This window comes from Scyliorhinus canicula, chromosome 20 (genome assembly GCF_902713615.1).
Source record: "Scyliorhinus canicula chromosome 20, sScyCan1.1, whole genome shotgun sequence".
NCBI lineage: Eukaryota > Metazoa > Chordata > Chondrichthyes > Carcharhiniformes > Scyliorhinidae > Scyliorhinus > Scyliorhinus canicula.
This window is the reverse complement of record NC_052165.1, coordinates 11,473,480-11,497,330: the sequence shown is the minus strand read 5'-3', so window position 1 is coordinate 11,497,330 and position 23,851 is coordinate 11,473,480.

Sequence of the window (23,851 nt, the reverse complement as noted above, 5' to 3'; positions counted from 1 at the left end):
GCCTTGTAAACTGCTCACTAGTCCAGGTCCTTCCAGTTTCATCCATCTACTGCAGAATGTCTCCTTAAACATCTCTCCCAATCCCCTCCACCCTCGCCTCCAAGTGTCAGGATCTCATGGACCTCTTTGTCACTAAGGTCGAGACAATCCAAACCGCTCCCTTCTGCTCATCCACTAGACTAAAGTTTCTTGAACATTTTTCCCATGCCTTCACCCTGAACTGACCAGGGGCTGGTTTAGCTCACTCGGCTAAATCGCTGGCTTTTAAAGCAGACCAAGGCAGGCCAGCAGCACGGTTTGATTCCCGTACCAGCCTCCCCGGACAGGCGCCGGAATGTGGCGACTAGGGGCTTTTCACAGTAACTTCATTGAAGCCTACTCGTGACAATAAGCGATTTTCATTTCATTTTTCAACTCGTATTTTTCTTTAATTTCTCTCCTATTTACCCTCTTGCCCTCTCTGAGCTCATCTTATTCATGAGATCCACCGCCAGCTCCTTTAACCTATTCCCAATAAACTGCTGACCACCAACTTCCCCTTTTAACAGTTCCCACTTCTCAGATGTTGTCCCTCTCTCCTTTAAATTTGGTGTCATCACCCCTCTCCTCAAAAAGCCCTTCACCCCACCATGCTTCAAAATGAGAACTCCAACATGACTTTTGGTGCTGTTTTTCAATAAAGATCGATCCCCCCTCACTAACGCTGAACCCCAACTACCTCTCTGACTACCCACATACCCACATCGCCCACCTATCATCCACTCCTACCCACTTACTGAACAACCTCACCCACCTCCCTCCCCATCCACTTATGCACCTCATTCCCGGCCCACTCCCCAGTTACCCACCTCATCCAGTTACCCACTTAACCACTATATCCACCCTCCCCAGTCCCTCCCCAGTCATCCACTCAGGAATACTCCTTCACTAACATTCAGGGGGGGGTGTCTTGTCTTCACCCCCCCCCCCCCCCCCCCCCATACGTACCCCCTTACCACCTTGCCCCTTCCCACCCCCGGGCTCTACTACGATCTAATGGATTGTTCAAGGAACATTTCACTTCACATTTCTGGGATGCTTTAGAAGCTCCTGGTAGAAATATGGAGCAATGTTGGGTCTGTGGCCATCTAAAATGGCTGCCCGCAAAGATCGATAGAAATTTGGCCAAGCCTGAACACAAACAGGCTGCAGCCTGCAAATATACAAAGCTGTAGCTTAGATTTATGCAGAAACTAACACAGGAGGAAGGTCTTCCTGGGACAATGGGCTCCAGGTAGAAACTGACCAGAAGTGTCAGACTCAGTGGTGCCTGCTTTCCTTATTAGGCCTACCTGACTCGCACAGGTTGATTGAGGCCCTATCAGGTCCATTGGACCTTCACCTGGGACCGCCCAAAAGGGGACGAAAGCTAGAAGAATAAATTGGTGGCGGCCACCAATCGCTCTCTCGGCTGCAGCATCGACAGCCAACAACAGTGGTGAATTCATCACCAGCCAAGAAGTGCACCATCCACGCCATCCACAGAGGATATGGACGACCACCGGCCAGAACTTCAGCACTGCCAGACTACCAGGACATAACTGCAGGAGTTTCTCAAGGTAGTGTCCTGGGCCTAACTTTCTTCAGCTGCTTAATCAATGATCTTCCTTCTAACATAAGGTCAGATGGCAGAGGGGGGGGGGGGGGGGGGGGGGGGGATGTTCGTTGATGATTGCACAATATTCAGCACCATTCAGAACTCCTCAGACAATGAAGCAGCCCATTTTCAAATTCAGCAAGACCTGGACAATATCCAGGTTTGGGCTGACAAGTGGCAAGTAGCCATACAAGTGCCAGACAACGACCATCTCCAATAAGGGAGAATTAAACTTTTGCACCTTGACATTCAGTGGCATTACCATCACTAAATTTTCCCACTGTCAATAACCTGGGGGATACCATTGACCACAAACTGAACTGGAATAGACATATAAATACTGTGCCAACAAGAACAGGTCAGAGGCTAGGAATCCTGTGGCGAACAACTCATCCTGACTCCCCAAAGCCTGAGAATCACCTTCAAGGCAAGAGTCAGGAATGTGATGGAATACTCCCCACTTGCCTGGATGAGTGCAGCTCCAACAACACTCAAGAAGCTTGACATCATCCAGGACAAACCAACCCCTTAATTGGTAGCCCTTCCACAAACATTCACTCCCGCCAACACAGACACACGTAGCAACCGTGTGTACCATCTACAAGATGCACTGTAATAACTCACCAAGGCTCCTTAGGCAACACCTTCCAGACCCATGACCACTACCATCTAGAAGGACAAGGGCAAGCAGATAGATGGGAACATCACTAACTGGAAATTCCCCTCCAAGTCACTCACGGTTTTGACTTGGAAATACATCGCCGTTACTTCACTGTTTCTGGACCAAACTGGAACTCCCTCCCTAACAGCACAGTGGGTGTATTTACACCACATGGGCTGTGGTGGTTCAAGAAGTCAACTCACCACCACCTTCTCAAGGGAAATTAGGGATGGACAACAAGTGCTGGCCTAGCCAGCGAAGCCCACGTCCCGTAAACAATTCATTTAAAAAAAGTCACTCCCCCAATCCCCTGCACCCTCCATGGCCTCAATATTCTCATGCCCCCTCCATGTCCCCTCATATCACCCAAGGCACACCATTTGATGCCGTATTCCAGCAAAATGTGGACCAACGTTACATTGTAGGGGTCATTTAGGTTTGTTGGCTGTTACATTCGTTGATCAGAAAAATGTTTAGTGTCGTGGATTGGAAGCAACATTACCTTATGTGGCAGAATGTTTACTGTAATATAAACGTTGGTGTCAGTACAATTTAGTGGTTAAAAATAAGAACAGTTTGCAATGTTATTTGACATTCTGATTTTTAACCAATTACTAATCATTTCATTACTGCTTTCATGTGATCTTTATAAGGCATGTGAGATTTAATTCAATACCACTGTGCATGCAACACGCTGTTTCCTTATCTTTGGATCTGCAGTTAAAATGGCAGAATAGCTTAAATAAATGGGACTTAAATGCATTTTTAAAAAAAGCCACAACACCAATAAAAAAAGGAACAACTATCCAAATAATTTCCCTACTTTTGTAAGTGGGTGGTGGAAGTCTGGATGGGTGGTGGAGGCAGACCCTCATGATATTTAAGAAGTATCTGGATGTGCACTTGCGATGTCAAGGCATTCAAGGCTATGGGCCAAGTGCTGGAAAATGAGATTTGACTACTTAGGTGGTTGTTTTTGACTGGCGCAGATGGGCCGAAGGGCCTTTTCTGTGCTGTCAACCTCAATGATTCTATGACTCTAACACTCTGGCCTCAATTTTCATTAGAAATTCACATTTCTGCCGACCTAATTTTCATCTCGGTTTAATTTTTAAGACTTGAAATATTTGGAAAGTTACAAATAAAATGATCATTTCACGACAGAGTGTAGAACTTACATTTTTCATGTTTTGTGACTTTAAAAATCAGATTGACCATTTATATGAAACATTAAACTGAGTAAATAACAAAGAAAAGTTTATGACGCCTTGCTTATTAAACTGTCATTTTTGCCAATGAGTTCATTCTAATGAATATATATAAAGAGTATGTAATTACACAGGAATGAATGCTAATGAACTTGTAACTTTACGAGGTTACTCTCAGGATATTTTACTTCTGGTTTACGGGTAACAGTAATTCTTGGATTTATCTAATCAAGAAACATATATCATCAATACCCGTCAGTTATAAACAAAATGAGGACATTATCACTAAGGAATAATTTACTATTCCTTCACCTCCTGACTCCCCAAAGAATGTCCATTACCTACAAGGCACAAGTCATGAGTGTAATGGAATACTCCCCACTTGCCTGGATGAGTGCAGCTCCAACAACATTCAAGAGGCTCAACATCACGGTAGCACAGTGGCTAGCACTGTTGCTTCACAGCTCCAGGGTCCCAGGTTCGATTCCCGGCTTGGGTCACTGTCTGTGCGGAGTCTGCACGCTCTCCCCGTGTCTGCCTGGGATTCCTAGGGTGCTCCGGTTTCCTCCCACAAGTCCCAAAAGACGTGCTGTTAGGTAATTTGGACTTTCTGAATTCTTCCTCTGTGCACCCGAACAGGCGCCGGACTGTGGCGACCAGGGGATTTTCACAGTAACTTCATTGCAGTGTTAATGTAAGCCTACTTGTGACAATAAAGATTATTATTATAACCATCCAGGACAAAGCAGTCCTCTTGATTGGCACCACTCCCACAAACATTCATTCCCTCCAACTCCGAAGCACAGTAGCAGCCACGTATACCATCTATAAGATGCACTTCACAATCTCACCAAGGCTCCATAGGCAGCATCTTCCAAACCTATGGCCACTACCATCTGGAAGGACAAAGGCAGCAGATACCTGCGAACCCCACCACCTGGAAGTTCCCCTCCAAGTCACTCGCCATCCTGACTTGGAAATATATCGGCCGTTCCTTCACTATCGCTTGGTAAAAATCCTGGAACTCCCTCCCTAGCAGCACAGTTGGTGCACCTACACCATGTGGACTGCAGCGGTTCAAGAAGGCAGCTCACCACCTCCTGCTCAAGGATAACTAGAAATGGGCAATAAATGTTGGCCTAGCCAGCGAAGCCCCCATCCCGTATAAATGAATTTAAAAATAATAATCTAGTTTGCATTAATTCTTAAAGGCTTTAGTTTGTCTATATCCTTAAAGGGCAAATTTAGTTTCTCTGTAATGTCTGTCCATCTTGAGGTACTAATTGCATGATCGCTGTTCCACATTTGTATTGACACGCTATGCTGTTCATCTTAGCTACAGTGACCTCTAACTGTGCCTCCACTTCTCTTCCCAAGATAGAATAGTTAGCAGCATATGTGAATAGTTTTTGTTGATGCCTAAAAAGACCTTAACTTCAGAATGCATGACATCAGGAAGGAAGTGATCTCATATCAGGGAAGCCTTTCACTACTGATTTGTAGGCAAGACTTTACATTCGGATTTTCTTGTACCAGTGCATGATGTGGTCGCCTTGTCATGCGGTTGAATGTTTTTCTGGATTGGACAGCCAAGAAAAATAGAGGGATTATAATTTGTGAGCATAATCGGCTTGGATTGGAAAAAACATACAAAACCGGAGCCTTTAGAAATGAATAACAATCCAACCCTCTGCTGATATTTCTTTCAATGGGTGGCAGTAGAATGGGTGGCAGCAGAATGCAGAGAATTTTATCCTGCGCATGTAATTAATGTATCCAATCTGCTTTTTGTTAGTAACCTTAAGTGGGGTATGCCATGCATAGGGCTCAACAAGGCAGTTTGAACCAAGCAAATATTTGTGTTCCAAATATTGCACATTTCCAAAGGCTGCCAAAAAGTGTTACTGCCTCGGGATTGCTACTTTCAAGATCCCTTTTGACTTGTCTGGTGTGCTCAGCCACCAGGGTTTGCAATGTGAACAGATGTCTACTCCTCTAATTGTCAATTCCTCTGCCAAGTCTCGCCTCCATTGTCCAGCGAGTTCCAGTGATGCCAGCTCTATCTCCCTCTCCATCAGCTATCTCAGTCAGCCTCGAGCATGTTCTCTCTCACACGGCAGCTTTTGTTAGCTCCTGGAGGCGAGAGATGACCCTTCTAGTTCGACTGTTTATGCCTGCGATGGGCCTCTCCTACTCTTCCTCTTTGGCTTTGTGCAGGTTTCTTAAAAAAAAAGGGGGGGAAATTAAAAACGAGCGAAGCATAAAAATAATTGGGAGAGATTTTTTTTTAATGGGTTCGATGTTCCATTCGCACTTGAGCTTCATTTGTAAAAGAGAGAGAGGAAAGGAACAGTAACATCTCTTCGCAACTGCCTTGAACAAGTTCAGATAATGGCTCCCCTTCAGTGGTTAATTACAAGGAAGACCAGTATTTATGAAAAACAGATATAATAGGACCCAGATGGCTCTTTGATTACATCCAGTTGATTGCTGAAGCATACTGAAAAGAAAGATCTCAGATTCATCCCTGGTCTGTGCTGCACTCATTTAACATTAACGCTGCAATGATATTACTGTGAAAAGCTCCTAGTCGCCACATTCCGGTGCCTGTTCGGGGACATGGAGGGAGAATTCAGAAAGTCTAATTCACCTAACAAGCACATCTTTCTAGACTTGTGGAAGGAAACTGGAGCACCCGGAGGAAACCCACGCAGACACGGGGAGAACGTGCAGTCTCTGCACAAACAGTGACCCAAGCTGGGAATCAAAGCCGGGTCCCTGGCACTGTGAAGCCACGGTGCTAACCACTGTGCTACCGTGCCACCCCGTATTCTAGCAGGGCCAGAATAAGCACTGAATTAGCACTGCTGCCTCACAGTGGCAGGGACCCAGATTCAATTCCGGGCTTGGGTGGCTGTGGAGTCTGCACTTTCTCCCTGCGTCTGCATGGGTTTCCTCCGGGTGCTCCGGTTTCCTCCCACAGTCCAAAGATGTGCAGGATAGGTGGAGTGGCCAAGCTAAATTGCCCATAGTGTCCAAAAGATATCCAGGTTATGTGGGATTATGCGGTTACGGGGATAGGGAAGTGGAATGGTCCTGGATTGGGTGGTCTTTCGGAGGGTCCGTGCAGACCCAATGGGCCAGAGGGCCTCTTTCTGCACTGTAGGAATTCTATGGTTTTATGTCTGGGGTTCGGAGGCTGATAAACAGCCCTTACGAATCTGCCAACAGTCGACAGCAAGGTTGCCTTGGGGAAGTATTGGATGTTTTCCTCTGCCCAGTGGCAGAAGAACCAGCGAGGGAATGAAACTTTCTTCAGAAGCGAGTTCATAAGAACATAAGAACTAGGAGCAGGAGTAGGCCATCTGGCCCCTCGAGCCTGCTCCGCCATTCAATGAGATCATGGCTGATCTTTTGTGGACTCAGCTCCACTTTCCGGCCCGAACACCATAACCCTTAATCCCTTTATTCTTAAAAAAACTATCTATCTTTATCTTAAAAACATTTAATGAAGGAGCCTCAACTGCTTCACTGGGCAAGGAATTCCATAGATTCACAACCCTTTGGGTGAATAAGTTCCTCCTAAACTCAATCCTAAATCTACTTCCCCTTATTTTGAGGCTATGTCCCCTAGTTCTGCTTTCACCCGCCAGTGGAAACAACCTGCCCGCATCTATCCTACCTATTCCCTTCATAATTTTAAATGTTTCTATAAGATCCCCCCTCATCCTTCTAAATTCCAACGAGTACAGTCCCAGTCTACTCAACCTCTCCTCATAATTCAACCCTTTCAGCTCTGGGGTTAACCTAGTGAATCTCCTCTGCACACCCGCCAGTGCCAGAATGTCCTTTCTCAAGTTGTTATGATTTGAAATGCGCTGCCTGAACGGGTGGTTGGAACAGATTTCAGGGGGAGAAATTGGAGAGCTACTTGAAAAAGAAAAAAAAACATCTCTGGAGAAAGAATAGGGGAGTGGGGATAATTGGATATATCATGCAAGGCCCCAACAAAGGTACGATAAAACTAATGGCCTCCTTCAATGCTACGTGTTTCTATGATTGTATGAACTATCTCTTCGCAAGGAATCAATACCTTCATGAAAGGAGCATGAAAAAGGAAACTGGTTCTGGTCGCAGTATGGTCAATAACTAGAGGATAAAACGATTTAAAGAAACCGGCAGTAGGACCAGAGGCGAAATGACAACAACTGATTTCAAGCATTGAGTTGTTACAACCCGACTGGAGGAGTCGCGGAGGCAGAATAACTTTCCAAAGGGCTTCGGGCACAAGATCGTATCACTATAATAGTGAACAAATTGAGGAAATAGTAAAGGCTGGAACTCATAAAGATATACCTGGGAAAACACAAACCTTATTTTATATGCTTTAGACTGACACCAGACTGCAGAGCAATGCTCTGGGTTTGTTTGCTCATCAGTTTAAATACAAGGGTGTCACTAACTTTATTGTTTTAGAACAAATGCAAGGAAATTATTTTTTGGACAATGTGACATAATACTCAGTTTTGGCAGTCACTAATGCCTTAATGTTATTTTTTCAAATTTTGGAATGGGAAGTCGTGACTCATTTTCCACATAGCACCACTCCAGCCAAGCCATACACTGTACTTTTTTAGATGAAATGTAAAGATTCTTTCTCACTTTCCCAGATTCCCAGCCTGCAAAAAAGCACGGAGTAAAAATGAGTCATTTTTATCTCGGCAAAGTATCTTAGCAGCTGTGGAAACCAGCTTTGTTTACATCAGGTAGGAGGAAATGTCCTTCGACCTGTCCAGATGGGGAAACAAAAGCAAGGTCATCCATTCAATTTTATCACCAGGTGTTTTCGCATTTGACATCGATTGCACTGCAGTCCAATATGCTTGGTGTGGACTCCAAGGTCACATCTCAAATTTCTCCGTCCATGACCACCATCAGCCCTTCCCCCTAACATTGCACAACAAACATGACAAGGGCGGCCCGGTAGCACAGTGGTTAGCACTGCTGCCTCACAGCCAGGGACCCGGTTTCAATCCTGGCCTTGGGTCACTGTGTGGAGTTTGCCTGCTCTCTCTGTGTCTGGGTGGGTTTCCTCCGGGTGCTCCGGTTTCCTCCCACAGTCCCAAGATGTGCAGGTTAGGTGGATTGGCCAAGCTAAGTTGCCCCTTAGTGTTCGGGGATGTGCAGGTTAGCTTATGGAGTTATTGTGGGGTGGACACAGGAGTGGAGTGTCCTCTTTCAGAGGTTCAGTGCAGGCTTGATGGGCTGAATTGCCTCTTCCGCACTCTAAGGAATCTATGATCCTATTATCTATGATGAATGGCTATGATAGTTGCAGCAGCAGAGATCCCCAGTCGCGAGGTTCCATTTCCACTGGAACTGGACCTACCCTTTGTCATGGACCTGGGGCGGGATTCTCCCTTCAGGGGACTAAGTCCCCACACCAGCGGGAAAACCGGCGCCAACCACTCCGGCATCAGCAGCCCTCGAAAATGAGGAATTCTCAGAATTTTCGGGGGCTAGGTGTACAGTGGAGGGGTTGGCGCTGTTCGAGCCGGCGCCAAAGGACCGACACGAATCGCGCATGCGCGGACCGGCCGGCGTATTTCCGTGCATGCGCAGACCGTCCGGTGTATTTCCGCGCATGCGCGGGTGTTCTCTTCTCCGCGCTGGCCCCCGGCCGATATGGCGGAGCCCTACAGGGGCCCGGCGCCGAGCAAAGAAGGCCCCCACGGAAACAGCCCGGCTGCAGGATCGGTAGACCCTAATCGCGGGCCAGGCCACCGTGGGGGGAGGGCCCCCCGGGATCGGATCCCTCCACGCCCCCCTGAGGACCACCCCCGCACTGACATTGGTCGTGAGACTTCAACATGTGGATGACATCGCCATCTCAACTCTCTCAGAAGAGAATCTCCAAGCCATGGTTGACACGTTCACGGAAGCATATCAAAGAATCGGTCTCAGTCTCAACTTCAACAAGAATCAAGTCCTTTACGAACCTGCCCTACGGAAAGATCCGGTCTCCCCCTCCATCAAGATGAACAAGTCCAGTGAAGAATTGAATCAGGAGAGTAAAAGCTAGACAAAGGGAGGCTTGACAACGAGAAATTAACTGAAGAGGTAAAACATTGAAATTGACAGCAGAATCAACAATTCAGACAGAGAAAGAAAATGAGATTAAGGTAGTGATTCTCCATTCTGGAGTCTAAGTGCTCCTGCAAGCAGAAAATTGGAACAATCCCCATTGGTGCTAGCAGCAGCGCCTGGTGCCAATCACAGTCCTTTGAAATGCCAATATATGCAGATCAAAGTGTATCAGTTTCGCACAAGAACCAAAATGATAAAATGGTCAATCAAAAAGATGCTGAATTGAAATGCTGGAAAGAGAAGAAACTTTGTCACATGACCTGAGTACCAGAAAGTGAGCAGCACGACCATTCCTTCGCATGTGACACACCAAGATTGTGAAAAAACAGGCAAGACTATATTTGGATTGCTACATACTTCAGGCGTACCAAATGAAGGGCTAATGTTTAAACGCAAAAACCTCAAGATCTCATCAATTTGCCATCACCACTGCAGCAATAAAACCCCCATTTTAAGTACATAATGTGACATGGTGACACGATGTGAAACTTCATTAGTGGATCAAGTTAGATCCTGGGAATGGTTGTGCCTGAGACCGGACCCCTGTTTTAATAATTAGACATGGAGGGATGGGTCGCTCATAAACATGTGGGTCAGCTGAGGAGTAGAGAGACGGTCCAGCAGTCAGTTTTGCAATTGTAAAATGCTTTTGAAGCCGTAAGCACCAAAGTACCCGATCGACCTGTTAATGACATAACTAATGCCTCTGTGGAAGCGAGTCGTGATGAATTGCCTGTGCCAGATGAGGGGCGGAATTCTCCGCTCCCGGGAAAAATCGGGAAGGCCGTCGTGAACTGGTCGTGAACGGTAGGCCGCTCGGCCCATCCAGGCTGGAGAATCGCCGGTCGCCGTGAAAAAACGGCGAGAGGCGATTCTTCCAAGCCGGGGTTGGGAGAATCGCTGGGGGGGGGGGTGCGCCAGGGGGGCATGAAATAAGTCGACCGGCCGTCCCGCGATTCTCCCACCCGGCGTGGGGAACGGAGAATCGCGCCCGAGGTACCCGTTATTGCAGTTCCTGTTACTATGTCAATCCTTTGAAAGCCTCTCAGAGGGGATTTCTCTTTTAGACATGAGATATGTAGGGTACTAGGGCAGTCGCCTGGCTGTTATATTGCTGTAAAATTTTCCTTTGTGAATAAATACCTTTTGTGTTTCGAATAATATCTGTGAAACTACATTCTTCCACGTTGAGTCTGGTAATTCGCCTTGTATGGTACACAATTATTCATATCTCCATTGCTTGAAGGGTGTACATTCTCAGTGTTCCTTTTAGATTTAACACTATTAGTTACTCATATCAGACTACACTCAGCTACTTATAAGATCTGTTTGTTAAATTGATAACACTCCAGGCTGATGAGTGTCAACCTTGTGTTTCAAAGTTACAGCAGACCCATCTTTCCCTTATGCATACGGAAAGCAACCCAAGTGGGAGTGTGTTACATGGCTGTCACACAATTAAGGTATTTTAGATTCTGATGTTAATGTAAGCTGCCATAGTGAAGCTATGAAGCCATCAGAACGCCAGGTTAATGCTACCAAATGGCTTTTATTTTCTAAACAGCCAGTTAAAAATTAGGGTACTGTAATGCTCCACCAATTTCACTCAGATTCCATTTTTTGCTCCATAATGGCTGCCTTTCCATTACTTTCTAAAGCCACCTCTACTTGAACTGTAATTGAAAAGGCTGAAGGATAGGTTTTAAGTCTCTGCAGTCTATGATAAGACTATTTTTGGATCCACATGAACCAACTTATCCCACAGTCAACTCATCTGTAATACATTTAAATTTACAGCTCAGATGTTTTCCTTAGGCTTACTGTCTGTGATAACTTTCATGTGAGCCCATATTCCCTGTGAATCAGATTGTTGTTATCTGCTAAATATCTGTACAATAGCAAGTGTAGGATCAAACAAAAATCATCAACAGTGTACTTTCTGGATATATTACATGGCACGACATGATCGGCTTGCATTTAGAAAACAAGAGAATAAGCATGATCAGATCATGCCTTAAACTGCAAACTAGTAGACAAATAAACATGTAACGATAAATGGGTAATAAAACGGTAGCAAAGATGACTGTAATTTTTTTGTTTTATGATTTAAATGCAGTTTCATTCTTTTTAGGTTCCCTGAATATCAGCACAGAAGATGATGGGCGCGGTCTTCCCAAATGGGAACAAAGTCCCTGAGCGAGCGCATTCAGTTGCGTGTTTCCCAGCACTCACAGTGTGAAAATCCCCTAGTCGCCACATTCCGGCACCTGTTCGGGTACACAGAGGGAGAACTCAGAATGCCCAAATTACCTGACAGCGCGTTTTTCGGGACTTCTGGGAGGAAACCAGAGCAGACACAGGGAGAATGTACAGACTCCGCACAGGCAGTGACCCAAGCCGGGATTGAACCTGGGACCCTGGCTCTGTGAAGCAACAGTGCTAACCATTGTGCTACAGTAATCGTATCTCATGTTGGATCGGGACCTGAATGGGGAACATGTAGCCGAGTTTCCACATTGTCTTGTTTATTACAATGGGGAACTCCGCTCGCTGGAATGGCGTCCTGATCTCTGAGGCCCCCAATACCTAACCTCCCCCACCCCGAACACAATATGAGCTTGGGTCATCCATCATGCCCCGACCCCTAACACCCACCAACCCCAACCTGATCGCATGCGCAAAAAATGCCAGCTTGATTGAGCCAACCTGGCAGTGTCCCTGCCACTTGGCAGCGTCACCTGGGCACCTTGGCAGTGCCAAGTGCCAGGCTGGCACCCAAGTGGCACTGAAAGTGTTCCAGGCTGGCAATGCCAGGGAAACCATTTACCACCAGCAATGCCAGGGCACCACCTTGCCCAAAGGGCATGCGGCTGAGGGCCTCCGATCCCCTTGGACATCCCCACAAGTGCCGTTCCATCTGGTCCTCGTTTGTGGGCACCAGTACCAACCATCACTTGCCCGAGGCCCCCAAGGCAAAGGGATTGAATCCCAAAGTCTCAGGTACCTTGAGAATCTGCACATTAGAGCATGGCTTACTGCCTGGCTCTAATGTGTAGATTTGCCAAAATGTGATCCCACTTTGTGGACAGGATTCACCTTGCAACGTCTGGCAAACTTGCGTTGAATCTCGAGACGCATTGCGAGACGGATAGATCCCGGGAGCGGGGTCTCCCGGCTTTCAATGGCCACGCTGCACTGCGGCGAGCTGCTTTTCCAGGGCAGCGTGGGCGGAGGATCGCGCTCGATATCTTATTTGTTGGCATTGCTACTTAAGTGGCTTTCAAATATATAATTTTACTTTGAATGATTCATTGGCAAATAAGTAAACTATTAAGCCACAATGTCGCCACAAATAATGAATGCAGATTTTTATTTTATTATTCAAACTTAGGATATGGCATTACTGAAAAGGCCATCATATATTGCTCATTCCCAGTTACCCTCGAGAACTGCTACTGCAACTATGGACTGTATGAACAATCATGTCTGAGACATCATGACTTACAATCAAATACCTTGGGTGGGATTCTCTGGCCTCTCCGCGGGCACCTTTCTGGGTGGGGAGAAGTGGCCCGCCATTGGCCAGCGGCTACCGTCAGTGGGATCTCCCATTGGTTCCACCCCACGCTGCCAGGGAATCCACGCCGGGGGCCCGCCGTCTGCGGGGCCAGCTGAAAGATCTCGCCCCTTATGTTTTTATCGGACTGTTGAAAGGACAAGTTAGAAGCTTGTACAGTGCATAAAGCAGCAGTGTGGCCGGGTTAGCTCAATTGGCTGGGCAGCTGGTGTGTGTTACAGAACAGCATCTCACCTAATTCTGTTATCCCGCAAGCAGTCTCCTTCTCTTGTGGCCCCATAAAACCTACCCCCCTCCGATCCTGTCTCAGTAATCAATGTCGTATTATGGATGGGCAGGGGATTAATTTAAAAGGCCTGATTTGCCCCTCACTATCCATCTGTAAATGCAAAGGTATTTTTTATTTCTCCCTTTAGAAGTATCTTCCTTACCTTTAAATTTGGAGCTTTCCAACCTACTTCGGGGCAGCAGGGTAGCATGGTGGTTAGCATAAATGCTTCACAGCTCCAGGGTCTCAGGTTCGATTCCCGGCTGGGTCACTGTCTGTGTGGAGTCTGCACGTCCTCCCCCTGTGTGCGTGGGTTTCCTCCGGGTGCTCCGGTTTCCTCCCACAGTCCAAAGATGTGCGGGTTAGGTGGATTGGCCATGCTAAATTGCCCGTAGTGTGCTAATAAAAGTAAGGTTAAGGGGGGGGTTGTTGGGTTACGGGTATAGGGTGGATACGTGGGTTTGAGTGGGGTGATCATGGCTCGGCACAACATTGAGGGCCGAAGGGCCTGTTCTGTGCTGTACTGTTCTGTGTTCTGTGTACTATGAATAACTTGGACAGCAAACCCGAGATAAGATCCCAAATAAAAGGGTTGGATGATTTCACACACACATAAAACCCAGTGAAGGGGTTTTGCAACTTCGTAGAATAAGAGAGGGCTAAGGGATAGAGAGGGGCACAATAACAATACACTTTCTGATTTTATTTGAGTCCAGAATCGTGAATAAAAGGTCTGATGGCATGTTTCTTCAGAGGGTAGGTGGATTGACTGTCGCAGGAAGATCCGTCTTTCCAGAAGTGAGGGATTCCATGAGGAGAGAAGGCCCCTAGAGCTGAATTAGACTTGAGGCACCAGTTCCAATGTTCCAGTAGTTCATAATGTAGATGAGGGCCAAGCACAGAGCTCCTTCCACTACTACCTGTTCAACGGTGAGATGGTAGATAGCCACAGGCTGCTACCTGGAGTTCTGTTCCCTTCAGAGCTCAAACAATGACTGAAGATAAGATTCAACAACGTATTAATTAAAGGAATTCAGACAGCTCAAGTCTCAGTCATGTGACAGTGTGGTTTGAGATTGGTTACCGAAGCCCCTGTTGAGTTACATTGTGTTTTGGAGCAGGTAATGGCTGGACCATTAACATCGCATTGGATATTAGGTGTTGCAGTCTTTGGGGTGGCACGCTGGCACAGTGGTTAGCATTGCTGCTTCACGACGCTGAGGACCCGGGTTCAATCCCGGCCCCGGGTCACTGTCCATGTGGCGTTTGCATATTCTCCCCCTAACTGTGTGAGCCTCACCCCTACAACCCAAAAGGATGTGCAGGATAGGTGAATTGGTCATGCTAAATTGTCTCTTAATTGGAAAAAAAAAGAATCGGATACTCTAAATTGAAAAACAAAAATGAGTTACAACATTTATCCTTGGAGGCACAATGAGCGGATTTGTCCATATCGCCGGCTGGCCAATGGGGTTTCCCATTGTGGGGCAGCCCCACGCTGTCGGGAAATCCCCCGGGCTACCGGCACAACGGAGAATCCCGACGGATTTCTGGTGGCCAGAATTCTACTTCAAAAATGCAAACGAATTTTTGCAGCTCCAGGAAGGAGCATGAATGCCTTTTTTTATAAAAAAGATGATGAGGCTCTGTTGGTTTGCCTGAAGGTTAAATAATCCTCTGGTATGAGAAATGGTCGGATCCATTTTTAAAATTAAAATGAACAATTTACAGAATAGCCAGATTGATGTAGATACGTATTTATTTTTTGCCATCCCAACTGGGACAGTCCAATCAATGGTGTGATAAACTTGGGATTAAGTTCAAAAGGCACTCAACACCCTGGGGGATAACTTTCAAAGTTCGGAAGGAGCAGAAAACTCGTGGTGTTGGAATAATTGCTGATTATACATCCAACCCAGCTTCCCTTTCCACTGACTTCAGTGGATATTAATGGAGAGCGAAATTGGGTGGGATGCATAGCCAATGGTCTGCTTCTGCCAATTGTCCATCAAACCTATCCCCCATTTTATTTAAGTCAGTCACCAGTGGGAGCTCAGGGGAAGACAGATGTTTCCTTTTGAAAATGAAATGAAAATCGCTTATTGTCACGAGTAGGCTTCAATGAAGTTACTGTGAAAAGCCCCTAGTCGCCACATTCCGGGAATCGAACCGTGCTGCTGGCCTGCTTGGTCTGCTTTAAAAGCCAGCGATTTAGCCGAGTGAGCTAAACCAGCCCCTTTTTTAACAGCAAGAGAGAGAAAATTAGTAGGAGTCTCCATGAGACTCAGGCAATTGGGACTGAATATTTAACATGATGAAGTTAAATGAATAGAAACCAAGGTATTGTTCATAAGATTTCAGGGAAGAGTGAAAAAGGTACTGAGTTAAAGAAACAATTACAGATTGTAAGTGGGACAGCAGACTTCAAAGGTAAATCAATCATCTGATAACATTTTAATACAGTCTGGGTATAGCGTGTTAAAAAAATGTGAACAATTTGCACAGCAGTCAAGACAAATAAATCCTAAAGGGGTTGGTGTAAAATGCTGGACTGGATTCGCCGTAAAGGGTGGAGTGGAAGCTTTGTTTATAAGTGTTATTTGGAAAGCCTGTAATGGATTTCAGAATAAGAACCGCTAAGAATCATAGAATTTACAGTGCAGAAGGAGGCCATTTAACCCATCAATTCTGCACCCTACTTAAGGCCACAACTCCACCCTATCCCCGTAATGCATTAACCCCACCTAACGTTTTTGGATACTAAGGGGCAATTTAGCATGACCAATCCACCTAGCCAGCACATCTTTGGGCTGTGGGAGGAAACCAGAGCACCCGGAGGAAACCCACTCAGACACGGGGAGAACGTGCAGACTCCGCACAGACAGTGACCCAAGCCCAGAATCGAACCTGGGACCCTGGAGCTATGAAGCAACTGTGCTAACCACTGTGCTACCATGCTACCCTCAGGTAAAGCGTTGTTATAAGAGATGATTTAAAAGCCTGTTTTTGAGAATGGAATTTGGAAATTCTCGTAATCATTGGGGGAGATTCTGAGGAGGCATCCACAGACACTAACTTGGACTCAGAGCGGTGTGTGTATTTGGCCACAGTCACCTTGTGTTTTTAAAGGGGACTTTGTGTGCTAATGATGCCATTGTAGCTTAAGATGTACTTTGTAATCCATGTCAATCCTAAAACCAGTGTGTAATTGTTCAGCTAAAGGGGGAGTAAAGGAGTATTCTATTTTAATCATTTTTTTTCATATTTAATATATGTTTTTTCTTGTTGTTAACACTAGTAATGGTCCTGTGACTCTGTCCCTCCATGTTTTATATAAAAACATTGGTACAGGATTTTCTGTCCCACCAGCCCCAGCGCCTCCCCCAGGAGTGGGATCCTCTGCTCCGGAAGCCGGCCAATGGGTTTCCCATTGTGGCCATCCCATGCTGCCGGGCAATCCGTGGGCGTGAGTGCGCTGCCGGCGAAGCGGAGGATCTCGCCGACGGAGAATCCCCCATTTGACCTTTTGAGCCATGGCTCTGCTCTGGGATCTTCCCGTCCATTTGTAACACCAACTGGGATTGTAACACCACCTTCCAAGCTTCTCAACTGGGAATCTCGTCTTTGTGGTAAATGTGAGGGAGGAAAGAAAATACAGCGAGTACCACCCTTGAAGAAAATTGGACAGAGTTGGAAATCACAAGCCATTCAGTTTCTTATTTGGTAATCTCACATAAGGCAGTGCAACAGGTACATGTTCAATAAAGAAAGAAATTGGGCAAACGTTTCAAGGTCCAATCGCCATAGGTGCCAATCCCATTATGGCCACCAACTCTTGCGAGAGGGCCAAACGGGATTTTCACCGGCGAGATTTCAGGGCGCAATATTCCTGGGCCCACCCTGATGATCCGATAATGTTCATGCCAAATTCCAATAAATTAGAATGCATTTAAACGTAGTTAAATGGCTTGATGCCGCATCTTTGGATAATTTAAGGTGCATTCCTCCCGACCCCTTGATGTCACACCGGCGACTATTGATTTCCAAAACCAGAAATCAGTCATGATCACCACATCGGAGAAGCGGAGATCAGTATAGCTCCTGGATGGTGGTGGACATGGCTGGCAACCTGGCACTGCCTGGGAAAAGTGGCAGGTTGGCATATTTCCAGGGGCCAGGGACTGGGGTGGAGACTGTGAGGATCTCCATAGAGGTGGTCCCATTATGTGGGGGGGGGGAGGGGGAGGGGCGATGGTGGAGGGGGGGGGAAATGGGACTTTGCCTGCATGGCGCTGACATTGGGGGGGGGGTGACCCTAATGCAATGAGGATGGCAGGGTGGGGGGCTCACCTTGATGCCTGCATGGTGAGGGCAGGGGGGGGTAGGGGTGGTGAACTGAACAATGAGTGGCAGGGGAGGGGGGGAGGTAGGGGGAGGTGTTGAGGAGGAGGTGTGGCCTTTAACATGACTTCGGAGGATGGGGCACCCTTAATCCAAGCTTTGCCCTGCATGTTTAAGCCCGTTCCCCCCACCAGGTGGCTGTGTAACCAGACCTGCAATTGCACATTGCCATTTTGAGCTGGCTGGAATTTCACACTGCTTTTTCTCGCCTGATCCAGCACACTGTGCAAGTTTTAGGAATTTCCACCCAAAGCGCAGCCTGATGTATTATTTCTAGTCACTTCTCTGATCCTACTGTACTTCGCCAACAACAGACATAGCTCTGTTACCAACACTTCTCTCTTTGTTTTGCATGTTTTTGTTCAATGTGAGCTTTGTAGCTCATTAAATCGAGCGAGATTTTCTATCCGCCCCGTGGCGTTTGGCGGCGGAAGGAGGTGGCCCGTCATCGGCCAACGATGAGATATTCTGATGCCGACTATGTCAATGGGATTTCCCATTGGATCCATCCCATGGCGGAGGTGCTCCATCGGAAGACCTCGCCCATAGTGCAAAGCCAATGTGTTGGATTTTCTGGAGTCCACGTTGACTACAACAACAACTTATATTTATATAACCCCTTTAATGGAACGGAAAATTCCAAGGTGCTTCACCGACACTTTATTGACATTGCGGATCGTTAGCCCCTGCCTGCTGTTAGGCCGGAAAGGAGGAATGGGAAAAGAAATTCTGTTTATTGTCAGCGCTCAAAAAGCTGCAGTCCACAATTAAAGGGTTGTGGCTCTGGCACTTATGAAGTGCGTTATTCATCATACAATATACCATTGACTTATTTGTCATGGTACGTACACATTTACAATACTTAAGTTACTAAATTACTTCGTCAGGTATCAGAGAATACACCCAAACTGGGGAAAGGGTTTGAAGATTAATGTCTTGAATTCTCTTGGAGGAAGTCACTGTGGATATAAAAACATGAAGAGGTGTGGAACGTCAAGCTATAGGCTGCTTCCAAGTTCAGGGAGAATGCTATCCAACTTGTCCGATGTTCCAATTTAGATTTACCCCCGATAGATCTGGCCCAAAGTCAGGAGCCTTTCTGAAGCCTTCAGAGAGAGAGAGATACTCTGTACTATTATTGGCTATCCTCGCTTGTGAGTTTTATTGGAATATTGTGCAGCAAACCGTCAGTGTCCTCAAACACAGTTACCTCAACTGGGGAACCCTTCAACACTTGCCAGAGCAAGTCCCCAAATTCATGGTGGTCTGCTGTGTTTTAGAATCATAGAATCATCGAATCCCTACAGTGCAGAAGGAGGCCATTGGCTCATTAGGTCTGCACTGGCCCTTGCTCCGATAGAGCACCCTCTAGGCCCAATCCCCCACCCCTACCCCGTAACCCCACCTAACCTTTTGGGCAATATTAGCATAGCCAGTTCACCTAACCTGCACATCTTTGGACTGGGAGGAAACCGGAGCCCCCCGGAGGAAACCGAAGCAGACATGGGGAGAAGGTACAAACTCCACAGAGGCAGTCACCCGATGTCAGAATTGAACCCGGGTCCCTGGCGCTGTGAGGCAGCAGTGCTAACCACTGTGCCACCATTGTGATGGTATATCCTCGAAGTCTATGATATAATAATTGAACCGTATTTAAATGTTAGTGCCTGTATGTATAGATTAGTGTTGTAGCATCCGACCACAGGTGGCGTAACGACAGGAGAAGGTTACTGGAAGATGGCCACATGGTGAGACAGGACGCATTCTAGCATCCGACCACAGGTGGCGTGGCTACAGGAGAAGGTCATTGGAAGACACCCACCTGTGGAGATGTATTCTCCTGGAGAGCACAGAGACATAAGCTGGGCAGCAAGCACCGACCGCAGCGGTCACAGATTGAGCAGTTCCTGAGTCAACAATAATTGATATTAGTTAATCATAATCATGTATTTAGCAGTCATATCTGACTGTAATCTTAGTAGACACCATAGAAACTTTTTAGTGTTTCAGTTAATTAATAAACAGTATTGTTCATTTACAAAGCCATATATTCTCTGATCACTTCAACCACAAAGACCTCGCCATCCGTGCATACAGAGAGCATTACAACTGTGCCGCCCATAAGCTGCACACATGGAGTGCAGGGGATGGAAATTTTATGGTCTAATATGTTCTTTAAAATATTTTATTTATGGGAAGCACGTGGCACAGTGGTTAGCATTGCTGCCTCACGGTGCCGAGGTCCCAGGTTCGATCCCGGCTCTTGGTCATTGTCTGTGTGGAGTTTGCCCATTCTCCCCGTGTTTGCGTGGGTTTCGCCTCTATAACCGAAAGATGTGCAGCGTAGGTGGATTGGCCACGCTAAATTGCCCCTTAATTGGAAAAAAAATGAATAGGGTGCTCTAAATTTATTAAATTAAAAATAAATGATTTATTGAATGGAAATTTGGCAGGTGATTTAGAACTTAACATTTCATGTAACGGGTTGATATTAACAGGCCAGTGTTACCTATCACGCTAGTTGGATTGTTTACACCATTTCTGACAAAGTTTAGAACACACGTCATTAAAATCATCCACAGAGAGACATTAAAGCGGCAAGTTAGAAATTTGTGTGATTTATTTTTGTTAATGGCAGGTTAGAAAACAAACTGTGCTTTAAATAAATTCAGCAACATACATCAAAAATGGTATTGAAGCATACACGGAACTTGCTGTAAAGGCTTGCGTACACCGAAAAGGATAGTTATATTTTACTGTTAATAGTCATTTGATCGTATGGAACTGGAAACTTGCTGAAAAAAGTGACATTTGTTGAAGTTTTTCATCTTGCATTCAACAGGACATTTGCAAGAATAAAATGTAAGGGACTTCAACAAATTTATGCTGTATGAGAAGAGAGTACTGATTGGTTGGCAAGTGGGCTCTGATTGGTAGAGGAGTTGTCATGGAGAATGCACCAGTGAAGGTGTCTGACAGTTAACTGTCCAGCATTGTTTGAACTCAGACCAGGCAGCTTGACTTTGATTGGCCTAGACATTGTCCTGAGGAATGAACCAGTGAATGTCAATCGCTTATTTTGTTTAGCTGAAGCAGACACAATGTTTGTACATGTTTTATTTTGCTGCAAAGAACAAGGCGCTGTGTATTAATATGTGTAGCTTCCAGTACACGCAAATGGACTGTGAGCATGACTGACAATCTTAAATTGGTTGTCAGTGTAATTCTCAGCACACTGAGCATTATTTAGCAAATGTTGTTTAGTCGTGGAATCACAGGTAATGTTGGACACTGTTTTTTCGTGTTTTGCAAGCATGAGCTGGTTGGGTATGGTCTGTACCTTGCCTGTTGCAAACAGCAGATGAAACATGCGGCTTGATATAATCCATCAGTCTTTGTGATGTGCAGCCTATATATCTGCTTGGATAATGATGACTGGCAAATAGCCCTATTATTTATCAGGAGCAAGTGAGGCAATGGGTTTCACCTGTCAACTGCTAGGAAACTCCAATGTGCTGGGAACTTGGAGTCCTTCTGAATTTAGCAGCAAGCTCCCATTAGGATTTTTAAAGTGTTATTTCCCACCTGGCAATCGAGGGCTGGTGGTGGAGGCTTGGAATGTGGTGGAGAGATGGAGTAGAAGGAGGGAAAATTTGTGGTGGAGGGAGATTGAGAGGGAGGAGACCTTCGCTGCGCAGGAGGGCTAGATTGTAAGTGAAGAAGGGGAAGGTTGATCGAGGTTGAGGGCGGCTGACTGCGGAAGGCCTGTTTGAAGGTTCTGGGGTGAAGCACTCCGGTTTTTCCTGTCCCAAACGTCGGGCTGGAAATGCACTGAATTGGATCTGGTAATTCCTGCCTCCCTTCAGCTGTTAGGCTGCCAGAACCTTGGGAAAACAAGCCCGAAGCTGTTAAATCCAAACTGTTAACCAACTCTGTGTGTCAGAGGTTCATGTAAATGTTATAATTACTGCCCTGCCTCTTAAGAATGGTTTTCTTGGCTGACCTCAAACCCAATAGGTTAAACCAGAAGTAGGTGCATTTGGGATTTCCTGTCACTAACAATTTAATCGGCAATTTAATTGGCTATTTTAGCCAACACATTCCTGACCATCTTGGTGAGATTGGGGGGGGGGGGGGGCACTTGGTGAGTGGTTGTGGTTAAAATGACCCCCAAATAGATCCTGGTTAAGAAAAGTTTTTGTTGTGAAAGTTGTTTTTATATCAATGCTTAACTAAGCTAGTGAAGTTTACCAGTATTCCCAAGTATACAATAAGGAAAGATTTGCATTTAAGTGGCACCCTCAGGATATGCCAAAGTACTCTACAGCTAATTAAATAATGCAAGAAATGCAGAAACCAAATTGTAAGCAATAAACTCTCACAAACAATCATGTGGTAAGGACCAGATAACGTTTTTTGTTTTGTTATGTTTATTGAGGGATAGATTTTGACCAGGATGTGAAGAAGAACCCAAGTATTCTTGTTCATAAGGGTCCCCTAGCTTTCAAACTATACTGCCTGGGACCCATTTTTACCAACAGGGCATCCTTCAGGACCCACACCGGCCGACCTTTGCGACCCACGCCACCCGAATTTCGCATACCACTATTTCTGCTTACCTTTAATGTGACAGGTGAGCCTGCCTGGTCCTCACCATCTCACTTGCTTTGTTATTCAATGTTAATTTCTGATAATGACTTCACCTGACGATGTAAGATCTCACTGCGTCCGTTGAAAAAAAGGTTTCACCTCGAGCTCGTCATGTTTAGTCTTCAAATGTCTTTGAAATGTTGAGGGTTTTAAACTTAATTTGCCAGTGCTTACCTGCATATAACACACGTGAACCTTGCATCCTGATGTGCATCGGCACAATTAATAACCCATACCTCAAGCAATCATCTTATGTTGCTTTGCGGATTCCTTCTTCACGGGTTGTTCACCAGAGGCCCTGGAGTTCACTGCTGGCAGCTGCAAAATGGAGGAATCTCTCCCTCGCGGGCTGTTGAGCACTTCTTTCCGTGATCGGGAACACAGCGACGCACCGCCTCGCGACCCACCCGCGGGTCACAACCCTGGGTTTCAAAATGACTGTTTTATAGCCTCTTGAGAATGTCTTTGTTAAATTTCTCATCTGGGGGCGAAATTCTCCGACCCCCCCACAGGGTTGGAGAATCGCCCGGGGCCGCCGAAAATCCCGCCCCGGCCGTGGCAGAAATTCTCCGCCACCCGGGAATTGGCGGGGGCGGGAAACACCACCCGCCGATCGGCGAGCCCCCTGCGGCGATTCTCCGGCCTGCGATGGGCCGAAGTCCCGCCGCTGGGAGGCCTCTCCCGCCGCCGTGGTTTGAACCACCTCTGGTGGCGGCGGGATCGGCGGCGCGAGCGGGCCCCCGGGGTCCTGGGGGGGGGGCGCGGGGCGATCGGACCCCGGGGGGGGGGGGGGGGTGCCCCCACGGCGACCAGGCCCGCGATCGGGGCCCACCGATAGGCGGGTGGGCCAGTGCTGTGGGGGCACTCTTTTTCTTCCGCTGCCGCCACGGCCTCCACCATGGCGGAGGCGAAAGAGAATCCCCCAGCGCGCATGCCCCGGTGGTGACGTCAGCGTCAGCTGATGCACCGGCGCATGCGCGAACCGGCGAAGGCCTTTCGGCCAGCCCCAGCGCCGGGCGGCGGGCATCAAAGGCCGCTGGAGCTGGTTTGGGCGCCAGTCAGTGTGGTGCCAACCGCTCCGGCGGGGGCCTAGTCCCTCAATGTGAGGGCTTGGCCCCTAAAGGTGCTGACAATTCCGCACCTTTGGGGAGGCCCGACGCCGGAGTGGTTGGCGGACTCCGCTACGCCGGGACCCCCGCCCCGCCGGGTAGGGGAGAATCCCGCCCCTGAACTCCAGCAGTGCAGTACTTTCCCCAGAACTGAAGTGCCAACCCTGATTTTTACACTCAAATCTCTGGAGTGG